Source organism: Zeugodacus cucurbitae, chromosome 3 (assembly GCF_028554725.1).
Source record: "Zeugodacus cucurbitae isolate PBARC_wt_2022May chromosome 3, idZeuCucr1.2, whole genome shotgun sequence".
Lineage (NCBI taxonomy): Eukaryota > Metazoa > Arthropoda > Insecta > Diptera > Tephritidae > Zeugodacus > Zeugodacus cucurbitae.
Window position 1 is genome coordinate 74815755 of NC_071668.1, and position 19397 is coordinate 74835151.

The window sequence follows — 19397 nt, forward strand, 5'->3', positions numbered from 1 at the left end:
AAACGGACCGCTGTCAACTAAAGCAAAAACTAGGAACTATTGTGGACGGACAGTTAGCTGGCACAAGTAGTGTAGGTGGAAAACCATTCAAACCCAGTCCTATATGAATATATTTATAAGCGTATAATCAAAGCGCTAGTGACATGTAGCAACAATAGGCGTGTTGCGCTTCCTCATTGGCAGTCGATTCGAATTAAGTGACGTTAGCAAAATACCAATTTTACGCAAGCGAGTGGGAAGTTGTAAAAACTCAAATGCAAATGTACATACATACATATGTAAATGGGCAGAAGCACTTGCTTTGGCTGATTGCCAAATGCTGAGTGCCACTAATTAATTTACAAGCGTAAACCGTGTGTTATCATGTTATTAAATTAAGTTGAGTAGTAAAGAAAACTGATGAAAAATAAATATAAAATAAAACAAAAAACTACCAAAAGTAGTATAAAATAAAGCTAAAAATATGAGAAAATTCAAAATAATAACTATCTATTTATAATTAACGCTAATTCGTCTCGGAAATGTTTAGTCTCGAATGTTGCATATAATTTTTGCTTCGCTTCACTTGTTTTCCTACATTTGATTAATGGCACTTTTTCAACATTATGTTTTGCTTTTTGGACATACCAATTAATTTTTGTTGAAGTTTTATTTTTGTTTTTATTTTATTTTATTAACACAGTAATTGCTGCTTAGTCACCTTTAATAACTTGACATCGGCAGCAACCATGAATAAAGTGTTCATGCAGAAGATGAAGACAATAAAAATAAATAAAAATGAACGAAAATGAAGACATGATAATTAAAAAAATTAATAAAAAATAATATTGTATTACAACAATAAATAATTATATTAAATTAAAGAAATAATTTACTTTATAAAAACTAAAATTAATAAAACAAAAACTGAAAATAAAAAAATGAAATAATAAATAATGAAAGCAGAAAGCATAAAAACCTGGAACAGAAAATATAAAAAATTTTTAATGCAAAAAAAAAACAACAAAAAATCTGCACTGCTGCAATTAACGGATTAACCAGTTTTTTTCCAACCATTACTTTGTATTTGCCATTCGGTAGCGAAATTTAAAAATTTTAATGACACTTTCGTGGTTTATATTATAGTCGGTTGCTGTCGGCCAAGCCTTCGTTGTATTACAATTATAATTATCATAATGTATCTTTAAGCTTAAATTCTTAATTATGACATATAATTCATATATCTTTCTTTGTTATCTTTACAGCTAATTTCTGCAGAACATTTACAAAAAAAAGGAAGCAATAATTAAAGTCGTGTATTAAGGTGAGTTAAACAAAAAAAAAATACTTTTTGAATATCAAATTGATATATAAAATATGGTGATCGACTTAAAAAAAAATCGATAAATTTTTGAACTTCGATTAATCGATTACAAGTATGTATTTAATTGAAAAAAATTCTAATAATCGATAGATATGGAATCGTAGATTTAAAAAAATTGGTATATTAGCTACACGCTTGTTCAAAATTCAACTAGTCGATTATATAATCGACATAAAAATATAAAAAAATCGATTTACAAAATGGTAGATGAATATAAAAATCATAAAAGCCGCTCAGTCGATTATATTATCGAAACAAAATTAAAAAAATAATGGATTAATAATATGGTAGATATGGAATCTTAGATTCTTTATCTATAAAAATCGATATATTGGCTATAAACATCGATTCGTCGGTTATGTTATCGATATAAAGCTCTAGAATAATCGATTAAAAAATGGTAGATGGTTGATATGAAATCATAGACTTTAAAAATCGATATATTGGCTAAAAACTTGAACAAAATTTGACCATCCGGTTATAATTTTCGATATAAAAATTTAAAATATTTTCGAAATGGTAGATGATTAAAAATTCCATAAAGTCGCTAAATAAAACGATTTTAATTCGATTAGTTAATTTTTATTTAACATATTTTTAATCAGAATAAAAAAAAATTAAAAAAAAAAAACAAATAAATTCTATTGAAAATATCGATAAATTAGCTTTATAAATCGATACACGATTACAATACTCAGAAAATTAAAAAAAAAATCGATAAATAATCAAAAAAATCTATTTCTGCAGCAAAAAAATTGATTTACTGATCGATCATAAAAACCGATAAATCTTGAGTCAAATTATTTGAACGCAACAGAGATATTTTTTTGATTTGCTACTCTTTAAATTTTTTAACGTAATATCAAAACAGCCTACTAAGCTTCAAAATGTTCGCACTCCATAAGAATTCCATGCCATAACACTTTGCCAGACAGCTACGCAAAGAACATGCCACAGCCTTAGCAGGTTATTAAAATTCCGTAAATGTTGCCGAATTCACACTCTAAATTCCGCACAAATTAACCACATAATCATAGAAAAAGCTACTTAAATTGTACTAACGCCGAATTTCTTACATATATACATACTTGTAAATAGACACAGTAAAACCTACTCACTTTAAATTCAAACCTCATTAAGCGCACGTACCACGTTTGTTGTCGAACAGCCCTTTGTCACACCCCTTATTACAATTATCTCCTAATCCCTACAATGCCGTCTTCAAAAGCCTACAAAATACCAAAACCAAAGAAGCGCGTAGATAAGTGAGGCAGCTCATAAGTATCTCTCCATGTATAAATGTCTGCGTATAAACAGTGTGCGCGAAAAGTGGTGCTACGCACTTGTCGACGCGAATCGCAAGCGAAAACCATAACAAATTGACTTCCCGGCACAAATTCCATGCCATTTCCATTACAACGAAGAGTTGCCACAAATTAAGATGCCATCGCAGACAATGATGGCGATGCGTTGCTGCGAGGCGCGAAAATTATTTTGTACGCTACAAATAGACAAGTTAATATATGCCGACATGCGTGTATTGCATGTAAATATGGTATAAATATAACTAAATTCGTTTAGACACACACACGCATTTTTAAGTGGCGACGTGCTGAGGGCTGGCAGGCAGCACGTGGTTGTTGGACTACCGAATTGGCAAGTGATGGATGTGCCGTTTGGTGAAGAGTGTAGAGAAATTAAAAATTTGCATGAAGAAATGGTTGTTATTGGCGGCGTTGTCTTTATTTGTTACGACTTTTACGGACATCGCATTACAATGCTTTCATTTCCCTTTCAATGCGTTGGAGGAAGTTGAAAGAAATCTACAACTATTAAAGACCCAAAAAGATAACAATAAATAAGAAATTAAGTCGACTTTTGAGGAAGTGTTTTAAGAAAACAATAAATATTGTGAAGATCTCTTAGCAATTGACACACTTTCTTAAAGCATTGAAGGTCAGGTGTATGGTATATGGTCTATGTTTCCAGAATTTCAAATGCGTGATAGTTCTCTGCTGGAATCAAATATTGGATAATAAGATCTATTTTAGAGACTTTGCGAAGAGATTTCTAACAATATCTTAAGAAGTTTTCTATGCGGACAAAAGGATTTAGAAACCATCTTAATATTCTTGATCATGTCTAACCTCGAAATATTTTGTTATTGGGTTCTAAGATATTTATATGAGACGATTTAATGTAGTATAAGTCCTAAACATACAACCCCATAATCCAAAAAATCCATGAATAATACAAGAAATCAATATGTCAAATATCTCCACGGGTATGACACTAAAAATACCGGTGTTCAGCTTGCGAGTCCATAACTTTCAAAAAACTTGACCATACCCGTATTAAAGAAATATTCTTTTGTACGTCGTATGAGTCCGACGTGGATATATGTATCTAGGTCAATCCACTACTACTGCCAAACTGTACTCGATCTCTGATTTCACGGAGGAAGCTTGGAGTGAAGTTCTGGAGCTTTATTTTACATATATAATATTTATGTATGTTATCAATCTCTATCGTGATGGTTTCAGGATTAGTCTCAATATACTCTAAAATGAAGAAGTACTGAAGGTTAGGGGACTTCGTTGAAGATCATCATAAAAATAAACTCAATTTTCCATATCACTCACCACTTATCTTCCACCTACTATATCTTAATACAGCTGCTAGTTTCCAATCAAACTATATGAAAAGCACCTAGCTTTATCCGCCTCCTTAAGACGTCCCTTTAGCCTGTGACTTCCCTCTTATTCACTAATATTATATTTCACTGAGTAAACCCCTCCGCGGTTTCACCCAAAATTTTTATATGGCTTCCCACGTTCCACGTTAAGTACCCAGAAAAACCGTTGAGTGCACACACTTCAACCTTGAGTTCTTCAACATTGGCGAGGCTCAGCGACTACTCAAGCGAAATTAATACGGGAAAACCTTTGAGAAGCATACTTTTGTGCGCACGAGAGCTTGGATAGAATGCAAAATGAAGAAGAAAAAAACAAACAACAAATAAAAGAAACAATGAAAAGCACGTTAACAATAAAAATAAAAACAACAATTGCAATAAAAGCTAAAGATTGAGGCAAAGGCTATAGCGAAAGCAACAACAGCAACAAAGTGAACGCAAGCAAATTGCAGCAAGAACAGCAAACTATTGGCTGCAGCCTTCAGAGATGAGTTCATTTGTGGTGGCTCAGGTGAAATGGATTTTTAACCGGATTAATTACAAACTTTAAGCATTTTCTAAGCAGCTATTAAGCACTACATTCAGCGCTGATGAAGGCGGAAAGTAAGAACTTTGCTTTCAAGTGCGGAAAATGCTGCCACAAGTAACAGAAGGGGTGGCCTGCGTGGGCTGCGGGGAATTTCATTGTGAAAAGTTGAAAAGCCACGAGAGGTGCGAAAGAATTTTCCTTTGTACTATTTCTCTTTTCGAAAATTTGCTTAGTTCTTAAAATAAATAACTAATTTTAGCAACAATTTCTCGGCGCACTCAAGTCACACTTCTACTTAATTGTGCTCGCCGCGTACATTGAACCCACTGCGACCCTATTGTTATTGTTTTTGCATTTCATATTTGTTTCATATGGCGTTGCCAAAACAGTTTCCACATTTGACGGAATTTCAATTGTGCTAAATGAATTTTGAATTATTACACAAGAGCAGCCAAGCACCGCTACGCGCGAGTATCACTTAAATGCAGGGGCACTGAACTGTGATGCGTAGAAAACAAGCCGTCTTACTTTCCTGTGTGTGATTTTCCCCAATTAAAATTGTGAGTGTAATGAAATTAAAACAGATCACGTTTTAAAAATAAGGCAGGTTAATCACTCGTATACTGGGAAATAAGCTAAAAAAGTCGTAAAAAATCCGTAAAAGGTCAGTAAGATGTTGAAAAAAAATTGTAATAAATATAAAAATTTTTTCAATTGTAAATGGTATTAAAATAAACAAAAAAAGAAAATGTAACAAAAATGAAATAAATAATAAATCAGTTATGGACTTGAAGCTATAAATGTGTTTATTTAAATGCAAATAGCCTCAGATGAACCTTGTTTTAGATACATATGAAGGGCAAGTTCATATGAAATTATAAATAATATTGAACTGTTAAGTGCATTTGTGAGGCTTGAGGTATGGAAATTCTGTTATAGAGTAATCGATATACTGCTACAAACCTAATCATATATACTTTTTAAGTACAAAATATATATTTTTGAAGAAAAATCTAATCGGAAAAATCGATAAATATCTAAATCAATAAATTATTGGTATATAAAATTAATCGATAATTGAAAGTTATCTATATACCGCTAATATGAATAATCTATACTTTTTAAGTACCAAATACATATTTTTGAAATCGATTATTAAAGGAAATCGATACATATCTTAACCAATATTTTTTGTTTTTAAAAATAATCGATAAATTATCGATAATTGGAAGTTATCTATATACCCCGAATATGAATATTCTATACTTTTAAAGTACCAAATACATATTTTTTAAATCGATTATTCATGGAAAAAATCTAAATATATCTAAACCAATAAATTTTGGTATATAAAAATCGATACATACATTACTATTCATACAAATATTACAAAAATCGATAAATTCACTGATGCATTTCTTAAAACTATGAAAAGTTGATTGTTTAATGTCAATATTACCAGTTCAGTAAAATTATTTCAACTGTATTTATCGATTAATAGTGGATTTATAAATCGATAATTTTATAAATGAGTTATCGATTAATAGAAAATTAATATATTTTCATGCTGTCAATGGATAAGCATGCTAGAGAAATAAATGGCTAAGCTTAGCAAATAATTCTATGAATTAATCGATAATTTGTTATACGACAACTTTATCAAAATAATAAATCCAAATTAAGAAAAAAAAATATTTTTTGTTAAACTCTTCAGTACAAAAATTATCAAAATATAGAAAAAGCTATCGAAAAAGGCTTTCCGTAACTTTAAAAACTCCGAATCGATATTAAAATCGATAACTTTTGCTTAAAAGTCGATAAAATATACGATACCTAGTACATATCAACTAGCGATATGCATTCCGTCTCTGCCTATCTAATAAAGATTTCAAAGTCATGCGCTTACAAAGATTTGAACTGAAAATTGCAAAATAGTCGATACATTTTTGCTTGCACTAAAATATCGGTTTAATTCCAGCATTATGATTTCTGCACAAAAAATGCATATATGCCTTATGGTAAAGAAAAAAAAACTGAATAGAAATAATTATACAACAAATAATTTAAATGAAAGCACATTCACTCATAACTACAAACACAAATATGACTGGGAAAGGCGACCAGCAGAGCAAGAAACAAATGTTGATTAGATCTAAACAAATTGAGAAAGGGAAAGAATAAACAATGGAAGGGTTAGAAAAAAGGCACAGCGTAATGACAATAACAACACTGTCGACAGACAATGGAGTGTAGAACAAAGCAGATATATAGCTACGAGTATTATCTACATAGTTTTTATGCAAAAAGAAAGTAAAGAGTCATTGACACTTGGAAACCCACACAAAGTGAGATAGGCGTATGGATAGGCTTAAACCCAGTGAGCCAAACTGATGATGTGGGCTTAAAATAGTGGAAAGAAGAGGGCTGAATAAGGGAGTTGAAGAGAGCAGCCGACGCGGATACTTAGAGAATGCCAAACGGGGAGAAAGGCACAATAATGAACAAATATAAAGAAGGAAAGAGGAATATAAAAAAATGTATAGGATCGAAATGGGATATATAATAATTTTTCTGCTGAGAATGAAAAAGAATTTATAAGAATATCGGCAAAAGTAAAACTACAAAAAGGATAAATTAAATGATATTTAGAAAATAGAGATGGAAGCGTTAATAAAATACGAGTATCCCTAAATATTAACTAAATTATAAGATTATTTGGTTATAGATATACAAATACTAAAGAGCAATATTTTGCTTACTGGGTTAACAAAAAATTTGTTTCACACAAACAACACAAAAGCAACAATAAAACTCAAACGCACATGCTTGGCTTTCGCTAAACAGAAATAGGCGCGTTAAAAATACACGAGAATAAGATATTTAAGAGCACAAAAAAAGACTGAACGCTCACGCTCAAGTCTGCGAACTCGCGTATACGCACGCGGCACATGGTCACGAATATTCTTTACAATTGTGGAATTTCACAAATAATCCAAACGCGTCGACGTCTGGACGACGCCGCGCACCTGGCGCGACCGATAATGATAATGCGAGCATTAGGAGGGGCTTCAAAGGTGCTCAATATAAACAAATACCTTTGATTAAATGTCGCTGGAACTTGTTGCTAATTTAATAAGCGTCACACGCGCGATTAGCAGCGCTTACAGCAACACAACAACACTCTATTGATTTGAACGCGCCAGCGTGTGGCTTCGCGCAGCACGCCCGCAACGACTCTTTTCGGCTGTGCGCTAATTTTGGCAGCGCTCATTCAACTTATTACAGTCACTGTGACGTAAGCGCACAACGGACATGTGTGCGCTAACAGTTCGCAAGCGCTGCGCCTGCCGCGCCAGCCCACCGCCCCAGCCATAGCTAACGCAGCGGACAGCCGACAACAACCGGCCATTACCTCAAATGGTCGTTTAACCTTAAACGCGCCGCGCCGCCGGCTTTATTTCGCTGCTGAATAATTTAGTTTGCGCGGCGCGCGGCAAAAAGTGAGCAAAAAAAAATTAAAAATAAACAAAAAATTGTGCGGAATCACTATGTAGCATACAGCGAGCGCAAAAAGTACACAGAAATAGAAAAAAATATTTCCACTAAGCATAGCAACAAAAATGTGGAAAGAGCAACAAACGAAATGAGTTCGCAAAAAAAAAACAAAATTAAAATAAATAAAAATAAAAAACCAAAACAACAACAAAAAGTAAATAAATAAAACGCATAAACAACAAAGTCACACAAGGTCTCAGCCCGGTGTTTGGAGCACGTTGCTCATGAAATTTGCCAATTTTGACAGCTTATCTCTGTTTTGGCCGCATGTTTTTGATGTTGTTGCTTTTGCTATTTGGCTTTGCAAAAATTATTTGTTTCCTACGTGTGTTTTACGGCTGATAATTATTATTTTAGCGCATGTTTTGCATTCTAACTAATTTGCTTTCGGACAAATACAAATTGCTGTTTGTAGTTCGTTTCGAAATTCACATGAACATTTCGCCGTTAATTTGAAACAGTAATTTTTTATGTTGTTTGTGCAGTAATAATAATAACAAAATTTCGAAAGTGAGTTAAGCCTGAATTATGAGGCGTAATTAAAATTAAGAATAAAAACAAGAGTTAAATAAATTTGACCGCTCCTTCTACTCTACTGGCGACGCGAAAATATTAATTAAAGGTATGCAAAATAAAAATTATAAAAATAATTAAAAATTTCATACAAAAGTGTAAATCAAAATTTAAATTTAATAAATTTTCCTATATTAAAGCTGCCGTATAAATTATTCCCATACAATAAATAATTTTATTTCCGTCAGTTTGATATTGGAAGCATTGTTTATTTATATTGCCTGGATTTGAATATATTCTGAATTATCAGTAATAATGAATAATTTTGAAAATATTCCTTAGCACTATTTTCGAATCAGTTCTAACTAATTTTATATAGAACTATGCGTGCGTGAATTATGTACATAGTATATGTGATATTTTTTGACCTACTTTGTTGTTTTGTATTGCTCTAGTACTATTCAGAACCAACTAACTTTCTAAATACCTTTAATATTGCTTAATTCAGAGTTTACCAATTTCTTGTTTCTTTTTTGTATTCTAATTTCGGAAACACTTACAAAATACAAATATATTTTTCGAATTGAGTTTCTAATATCTTAAAATTATATCGATACATTTTAATCAGGCGACCACTTTACTTAAATTCTTATGTTAATATTGTTTTTTTTTTATTATTGGTTTGAAATTTTGTTTTAGGAGTCTGTCAGTCTTCAATACGTTTCCTTGATAATAATTCTGGATTACCAATATATTTGAACTCCTACCGATAATTAATCGAAAAAAAAATTTCATTTTCGCATTATCGATTATTTAATTTACTTAAGAGTATCGATAAAACGATGAGAAATTCGAAATTTCAAAGTCGGACTAAAGCACATTCATTATAATACCGATGCATTGAAATAAGAATATTTTCGACGATTTAAGTTTCGTTATAATCGATAAACGATATACAATTTCGATAATTTGGTACATATTTAAACCATATCTAAACTAAATTTTCTAAAATGAATTTTATTAATAGTATAAATATAATATTAAAATATTCTGTAATCTATTATATATACAATTATTGTTTACACTATACTTCGCTTTGAGATTTTGGTATACTTAGTCACCGATAACATCAGTTAATTGGTAGTTACTTTATTTAATATTTTTTTTTTTCACATAAATTATTTAAAACAATCGATAAATTTTAATTTGATATCGAAAAATTATTATTTTGTAATATCGATTGTATGTTATCGATGGCAATTTGTCTATCAGAATGAAAATTAAATAAAATTTGTAATTTATGTTTTGTAAAAATCGATTACAGATACATATATATATATATCGATTATCGATTACCGACGATAGAGTACTTCTTGGCACATTTGAAGGTATAAGTTTTTAAATACAGAAATTTCAATACCATAACATGAGCAGAAATATTTCATAATCGAAATAGCGATTATTTAATATAAGATTATTATTAAAGCTATGCTTGCTTTAAGATGTAAGTATACTTGGTTGTCGATATTGGCATTCCCTAATTAATTATCAAATTTTATAAATTCCTAAATGTTTTAAAATAATCGATTAATATTAATTGACTATCGATAAAGGAATATTTCTGCTATCGATAAAGAATTTTTTTAAACTTAACTGATGCGGTAACTAACCAAATGATAATACTACATGACAATTGTTCTGTCAGGAAATCAAATTGGAATCAAAGTCAGCTGCAGTTGCACTCTTGCATACAAACATACATATACATATATGTAAATTAATGCAATGGAAATGATACAATTTTGCATAAACTTTAATTGTCGCAATTTATAGCTGGCAAACTCATGCAAACATATATATATATATAGTTTGCCATATATATAGATAGTTATTATGTAACAAACTATATTTGCATAATAAGTTGAGAATGCAATTCTATACGAATGAGCTGAAAAATCGCAGATGCTGATGATGATGAGAGACAAGCGCTGTTGAAGGCGGATGTAAACACATGCGCATAGATTTGTATGTACATCACACAAGCGGGCATAAATTTACTTAAGTATATAAATGTATAAAAACGTATGTACATATGTGCATATATGTGTGTTTGTGTGCCTTTATTTGAATGAACCGTTATATGATACAGTTGTTTGCATTTAACTAGCTACAAATGTGCCGCACATAAAAGAATTTATTGCACCGCTCAACCTCAAGTAATTGTCAAGTGTACTAACTGATTGGCGCACTGACGTCTAAGCAACACAAATTACAAAAGCATTTGGCAAGCAGACGGCCAACTGTGTATCTACATGTGTGTGCTTGCAAACTTGAGTCTGTTTTATTTTTAAAGACATTTGCGTATGCAAAAGAAAGGAAATAAAAAAATAAAAAGTAAAAAATAAAATAAAAAAAAAAATAAAAGAAAAAAACTTAAAATAAAGAGAGAAAAAAATATCAAGTGAAATAAAAATACAGCGTAAAGCGGCACAATAAAAAGCAAAATTATACGCGTCTCAGATAAACAAAAGCCAAATGCATTTGATATTTTTAGTTTGACACACAAAAGAAAATTTTAATTTTTTTTTTGCATTTTGTGGCATTTTCTTGCGCCTATTTATAAAACCACATATGCATGCCGGCGTGTATGTGTATGTGTGTTTGCACTTTCAAATGCTCGAGCGTCGCCAAGAAAATCGTGTAACATATTGCCCTATTATCTCATCACGCCAAGACAATTAAAGAAAAAGTGCGCGTTGCGCAATCGGGGTAATTGTTACGAAAGCGACGGTGGCGATAAAAGTGAGCGCACACAGACATACACACATGCAAACATTTATTTCTATGCTGGCATGCACTTACCTGCCTTAAGTGTCGCAATTTGGCAGCCAAATGGCTACTTTTTGGCAGCTTCGCGGCCATAGTTGACACACAACGCGCTACAGCTGATAAACACTCAACCGGCAAGCGCTTGCTTTGATAAAGCCAAGTGATAAATGCTGAAAAAATAAAAAAAAAACTTTAAGTAAACCAAAAATTACCTTGCCATATACATAACTTAATTAAATACACATCAAACAGCGTTGCAGCGCCACAGTTTAAGAATATTTCCTTTTTGTTGCTTTTTTGTCATCGTAATTTAATTTATCAGATTTTTGACTACAACATTTATCAGCAATGACCCACATGCGGCCGTCAGCCATTAAGTATTTATAAGTTTATATATATATAACTGCACTCACAGGCCTTTAAATGTGTTTGTTTGTACTCGTAGGTGTGCGTGCGTGTTTGTATTTGTGTGCAGTTTAACCTACTGGCGTCTGCTTGCATGCCTGCGCTCACTTTTATTGTTGACAAACAAAATGCTTACTTTATCTATAATTCTAGCAGCAATATATTTATAATTCTCTCTCGCTCCCCTTAACCGATAGATATTTACTCCTGTTATGTGCTTAGTAAATAGCTACATAATGCAGTGTACACGCATTGATGGCACAATAGATTCTTTATAAATATTGTATTGGTTGAGAAATTTTTGGTGACACAAATGATAACTCGATTTAATATTTTGGGGTCAAAAAGGTGTTTTGGTGGAAATGAAATGCATGCGATAAAGTGAAGTGCGTTCTGAGGAAGATAAATACACATATTATAATATAGATCAAAAATATTTTAACATGTTTTCTACAATTTACAACAAACTGCTTTCATTTTAGACTCATCTTCAACCAAAAGTATGTCATTAGTCGTGTAAATAATAAACTGTTGCCTACCTTTGGGCGCACTGACAACTGGTTTAGCGAATTTTCGTACCTATTTTTCAATTTTTTAACATTTTTGTGTAATTTAAAACAAATCGCTTTCCATTTTAGACTAATTTTCACCCAAAAATACGTAATTAGTGGAATAAATAATAAACTATTGCCTACATTTGGGCGCAATGTCAATTGGTTTAACGAGGACTCATACCAAATTTCAAATTTCTTTTACGATAAATATTTTTCTAGGTTAGTGATATATATTTTAAATTTTTCTTGACAGAAGTCAAGCCTAACACAAGTTGATAGTATTATTTTCGTAGTTAATTGTCATTAAGTAATTAGCTTTATAATAGCAATTTTCTATTCAGACAATGCTCCCTCTTCTTTTACTCTCATTACTTCGGAGCTTATAGTTTTTTTCCGATTTTGAATTCGAAAGCAGAATAATTTCGACTCGTGATCATTATTCGACCTTAGCTAACTTCCTGCATTAATTCTCATCACATCCCTCAACACTTTCATTAAGTCTTTTCATTTAAGTCTCGACTTCTCTGAGACCTCTGAAGAGGAAGACTTCTGACTGATAAATATATCTTTTGGTTCGGCAGCTAAATACCTGATATTTTAAATGAATTTCAGAACAAACATGATAATTTTTGTGTTAAATATATAGCTCCTTCTGGAATTGAATATTGACCTTTAATACAATAAATACATGTGCGCGCTTGACAATTAACTCTATACTAAATATTATTACAAAATATTCCATAAAATTAAACAGAAGCTGGACTGTGTGCATAACCTTGGAGCAATGTACTTACAGAGTTCATAAATCTCTCGAAATTTTAACTATTGTTCAATCTTATCTCATGCACTTGCTTTATACTTTAGAACACCCAACTTTTTTTTTAACCTTACAGAACATTCATTAACCTTACCATTATTTGTTCACCTCAGGTTTGTCAATGAAAGTGCGACTTAAAGTATAAATAAAGCTTTCATAAAAGATTTAAGTTCAATAAAATTAACCGAAAATGTCATTACTTCCCACCGCTTATTTATTAAAGTCAATAAAACAACTTTTACAACATTTACTTAAGAAAAAACAAAATTTTTTGTGCCTCAGCCGTCTCTCTTCACAACGGCGCGCTTGTGCATACATTGACTTGACATTGAGTAGCCCAAGATGCGCGCAATTTTTGAGCTTGAATTTTAAAAAAATTCTTCCTCACTATTTGCGCTTTTGAATTTTTGTGATTTTTTGCAAAGTCGGAAGTTCTTTTTAATGCCAAAGTAAATATTTTGATTGGCGGCAATACAATGGCGCGGTAAAAGCCAGTGTGTGTTGTGTGCAACTGGTACAATGTCACCAACATGTATGACTAGATGTTCTACAACAACAATAATAACAACAGTTAAATGATTGACTTGGTTAATGACATTTCTGTCAAGGTGATGGCGGAGGTTATTTCCGTGCAATGCAAAGAAAACAGCTGTGCGAGTGTCATGACTGAGTGTCTCTTTGTTTGCGGTTGGTAAATACGTTGAATAAATATAGAGTATAGTACACCAAATGTAATGGTGAATAAATAAATAGTAAGTCATATTTATTCAGCTTTATTAATGGTTTTGGAGGGAAAATTATCGAGAGAGCTATAAAGTTGGAATCTTTACAGTAAATAATATTAATTTATAAATGTCCTCTATCTTTTATTTTAAATTTAAGCAAATTTTTTCACCATTGATATATAGAAGTTAATTTATGAAACGGTTGAGAATTGCTATTGAAATGAATGAAAAGTAATGAACTTGACTGATACAACATTTAGAGTAAGTTTGTTCGTAGTTTTTTCTCTCGTTTGCATAATTTCATCCCTTTTTCTTCACTCAACACTCTAACTCAACAAAGTTCGCATGAGTTTCTCACTTCAGTAACCTTACTTAACTTTTTCTCTCATTTCTGTTGCTCTTCGCTACCTTGGAGTTATTGAAAAAGTTGATTTAATTTGTTTATTGCAACACTAATTAAGAAGTACCTGTAATTGCAACAAAGTTGTGTGATAGAACTGCGCTCAAAAGTTTACACGTAAAGCGGAAATGGAAAAAAGTTGTGGAAATAGATAAAGAAAAGCAAGCTTTAGCGCTAGTTGAAGTCGTGAATTTATTTAATTTGAAGGAATGAATTTTATTTTAATTTTAAGGGTTTAATTGAAGTCATCTCTTTCGCTCATAAGGTAGGCTCTTTTTAATCGCGAGCTTCATCTTTTAGCCCTTTATCAAAATGGGTTGCGTAAGAAAATAGTTCTTAAAAACTTCTGAGTTTATAAAAAGCGTCTTAAAAATGAAATGGCTTCACAATATTTGATCCCCTTATAAAGTTTTCTGCAATTTACTTTGGTGAAATGAAATTGAAAGTGTTTACGCAATTTATGATTACTAAAATTGGCGGTAGAGGGCGCTTTAGTATGACAAATGTTTATAATTCTATATATTAACAGTTTTCCTGATAATATAGTCATAAAATCAAAATCATTAACTTTATTTAAACTTGATAGAAGACATTACGAGTTTCAGATAATTTTTTCTAATAAAAAATCGATTTTTTTATCGATTAATCATTTAAAGTCTTGTAAGCATATTATGCTGGGGGTAACTTAAGCACGACTTTTAGCTAGAATTCTAGCTATTCTATTGTATATAAGACTTCAGTGAACATATCCCATATTACTCAGAATCTGAAAACTTATTTTCCATATAGACATGATGAATTTTTAAGCATAAATTTCATAATCATGTCAAATGTGTAATTTTTTGTTTTTACACTTTCTTTCTCGTTTTTATGCGTTCCTATTTATCTTCAAGCTTCATTTCATTTTCATTTGCTAAGTATTATCGTGTGTTATGCAACATTTATGCCAAATAAACTCACACAAGAGTTCATGTTTACGTTGCTTGCAATGTCTACTTTAATCTATTTAGGAGAATATAAAGAGTCTACTTGTGTGTTTGTATGTAAGCGCTATCTGCTGACTGTCACTAAGAACGTAAGTGGTGTGAACGCCCTTACAGAAGCACAGCGCGCATACTTGGCGACATAATCATCTACTTATATGTATATGTATGCATTCCCCTCGCCAAAGCTCGTCAGTGCATGCTGTGCACCCAGCCAAAGAGTCGCGACAGCATATGGAGTTATCAGCGCTGGTTGTCGTAGGACCGCAACGAGGTGACCCCAAGCGCACTGACTGCTTCTGATAGCTGTCACGCTGTAGTTGGCTTGCGCGCGCCCTTTCTGCGTTGGATTTATTGCGTAAGCGCAGCGCCAAAACATTGACAATCGACTAATTATCTATGCTTGAGTGAGAAACAATGATGATAAAATGCACAAAAAAGCGAATAATAATGAGTAGGGGACAGCATGTCAGCAATATAGAGTATAAGCGGAAGCAAAATGTGGGGAACCACAGCGTAAAGTTCTGCCGAGTTGGGGTTCGAGTTGATTAAGTGCAATCATGAAAATTATGTGCTTTTGTTGTTGTTGTATTTTAAAATTTATTACATGTTTACGCATCTTCCTGCTTCGCATGCCAAGCAGTTGGAGGCGTGTCATGCTACTACAAAATGTTACTCATACGCCCCGTTTCTGCTTCAAAATACGGCAAATGTAGGGAAATGCAGGGAAATAACAAAAAACAGAAGGGAAACCAGTGTTGCGCGTAAAAGTTATGCAGTGACATGAAAAAATAATGCACCAAAATGGAAAATGAATTAATTGTAGGCAAAAAAAAATGTTTGTTGTTGTTAAAAAAACGTCGCTGGGAAAAAAGCTTGTAGCATAAAATTCGTATGCTATGCTGCACAGCCGGCGCAAAATGACAGGAAAAGCACGTAGCTGAGAGTGAAAATTTAGAAAAAATTTGTATGTATGCGCTTACTTTCCGCCTTTTCGCGCCGCTTAGCTTGCTCCCCACCCTCGTTTGCGTTTGCATAAAAGCGTAAATTTACAACAAAACACTCTATTTTTTTTTCTTTTCGCTGTTGCTTCTATTATATTTTGTTGATTTTCCGCTTTTTTGCTGGTCACTGACTTGTTTACACCACTGCCACAGTGGCATCATAAGCATAAAAGCCAAGCAGTGAAGCGCATGCGCGCGTCAAACTCCCTCTGTCAGCTGGTTTTTTTGTCATTATTTTGCGCGCCACACTTTTTTTCGCCATCCATGGAATTTTTATGTTTTCCGCTCATATGCGGCTGATAAACATAGTTTATCGCACACGACAGTGCATCAAATGCCAAAGTCGCACACACACATACACAGAGTTGTGGGTATATTTATAACTATGCCCCTCACAGACCTTGCATATATTTATATGCACTAGAGTGAGGTTATGTGCTGTGGCAACAAGCAAACACTCATTTGTGGCTTGTGCTTTGTGGCATGTTGCACATGGTTGGTTGCCTTGCGTAGGCCATGCATTCTGCGTTTGTCAGCGTTTTCAGCGGCACTTCACACACAGTTTTGTTGTTGTTGCTCATTTCTATTTTGTGCTGGAATATTCTATGCGCGCCCTCAACATAAATTAGTGCGTTTTTTCTTCATTTTCCTTGATTTTACTCGCGAGCGCTGGAATGTGTAAATTCTCTGTCGATTTATGGCAGCGTTAATTGCAATGGTCGTTTGCTCTTGTAAACTTTCGGTAAATTTACAAGTGTCATTCGGATTTTAGTGGAGGAATTACAGTGTTAATGGCAATAAAGTTGTGTTTTTCTTAAACATGTAATTGCCACTAGAAGTGTGGCAACTGCAAAGGCTGACAGATTTATGGAACTGTGTGTGATATTGAAGAGCGAAAGAGTTGCAAAATTGTTTGAATTTATGTGTAAATTAGTGGTTTTTTGTCTTACAAAACTATTTCTAGGAAGTGTTTCTGTAGGTCAAAGTAGTCGTCAAAAATGTCAAAATAATTAAAAAAAATAAAAAATACAACTAAAATAAAAATTTTTTTGTTAAAAATCATTTGGTAACACTGTTTAAATACTGATCTGGTATTTTTGCCAATTTATCAATTGACAATAATGAAACAACATTCTGAAATAACCGGACTTAATAATATTAAAATGAATTCTTTTTTAAATTTCATATGGCAACTCTACCTACGATCGTTTACTATCAAAACTATGAAAAATATGAACTAAAGTGAAAACAAGTGCTTCCTGTGCCTTAATTTATTTGTTACTTAATTTTATTAATATATTTTTTGAAGTTGGCAACTCTTTTTATAGATTACAAAAAAACTTCTATTAAAACAGCCAATAATTTAATTTTTTTAATATTTTAAATTCATTTTTTAAGCTTTTATGGCCCTTTTGGCAACTCTATAATTTTTTTTATAGAATTGGATTTTGAATAACTTCAGAAATAAATTTTAAAAATATTTTTTTGTATAATTTAAAGTTTTTTAAGTTATTTAATTATGAAAAATTTTTTAATATAATTTTTTTTATTAAAAAAATACTTTTCAACTGTTTTTATTTCAAATATAAATATTTAAAAAATATAAATTTAAAATTTTTAAAAGTTGTATGGCAACCCTATTAAAAAAAAAACTCAAAATAATTGGTTTAACTACAAATAATGTCTGTTTGCGTTTATTTAAGCCAGTCGCTCGTTCTTTATCATTAACCGGTTTATTACTTATTTAATTGCTTCAGATCGCCAGTTTGATGGATTGATTAGGTGATATCAAACTTGAAACGAGATCTTAACAGAAAGTCGCTTTGTAAAAAAATGATCTTTCAGTCGTAAAAAAGCCTCTCAAATTGTATTCCTAAATGTGAATGTGTTTTCAGAAACCGAGATTTTTTTATTATGTAATTCTAGTAAAATATTTTTTTTTTATAATTTACACAAAAAATTTATTAGAGCATATTATTAATTTTTTTCTTTCTTTCTTTACAGGTAAGCAAACAAACTTTCAGCTGCTTCAAAAATTACAATTTCGGGTAAAATCTTTATATATTATTAAATATTTGATATTTTATCAAAAAATCTAAAATTACTGTATATTTAAATATAACTTTTATAATAACTTTCTTTTATTTTTATTTTTGGTTTTTTATTACTAATGTCAATTAAAATATTGCACAGACTCCTTGTATAGAAAAAATTTGCCTTATTTTCACTTCTCATAGTCAAATTACCATCACAAATGCTGCTGCCACATTAACGAATTTCTATTGCAGCTAATAAAAATTTCGCTTTCAAGCATTTGCACTTATTAACTTTGCGCAGCAAGCAGCTTGACCCAATTCTGTTGCATTTACCAAAATCCACTTGATAACTCACTGATGCGCTGTCAAATTTATGAACTTGTAGCAGACACTGCCTCAAAACGCACATACAAGCATACACGCACACCAGCTCATAATCAATTGCAACAGCGCTGCGCTTGAAATCAACGAAAAGCAAGCGATTTGCTGCACTATTTGCTGTCAAACACACACACTTATACATATATACACGCAGAAGAATCATATCCATTGACTTGTTGTCGCTTGCAGCAAAATTGCTTGCAATTTCTCACTTTTTCCCCCCCTACACATACACAAATCGATTAAATCAATTTCGAAATCGCACAAACTGCACAAATCGCATTTGGTCTGCTATCTAAATAGCTTTCAAACTGTCAATCAATCAGTGTTTCTGGCGCGTTACAGATGCGATACAATTTTCCTTATTACTGTTATTGCTGTTGTTGTTGTTGTCTCCACTGCGTATTGATTCATTGTGGCGTGAAGCGAAACGTATTTAATTGAAGGCAGCAAATCAATTGTAAATTACGCCAATTCTCGTATATTAAAGAGATGAGAAGGCGATGAAGAAGAGGGAGAAGAAGCAGCAAAGGCAGCAGCTACACGGTCTTGGCTTGGCAGCAAAAGAAAGCAGAAATCACAATGCTTATCATCATTTTATTGCGCTT

The 19397-nt window shown here is 32.1% G+C and overlaps 1 protein-coding gene across 3 annotated transcripts in view; it reads left to right on the forward strand.

The window, feature by feature from the left end:
- Dyrk4_0 (dual specificity tyrosine-phosphorylation-regulated kinase 2) overlaps positions 1-19397 on the forward strand; it is a 127090-nt gene that overhangs the window by 41536 nt on the left and 66157 nt on the right. For all 3 annotated transcript variants that reach the window (XM_029040059.2, XM_011183788.3, XM_029040061.2), the window contains exon 3: positions 1245-1303. The gene's annotated coding sequence lies outside the window, so the exon portion shown is untranslated. The remainder of the gene's footprint in view (positions 1-1244; positions 1304-19397) is intronic.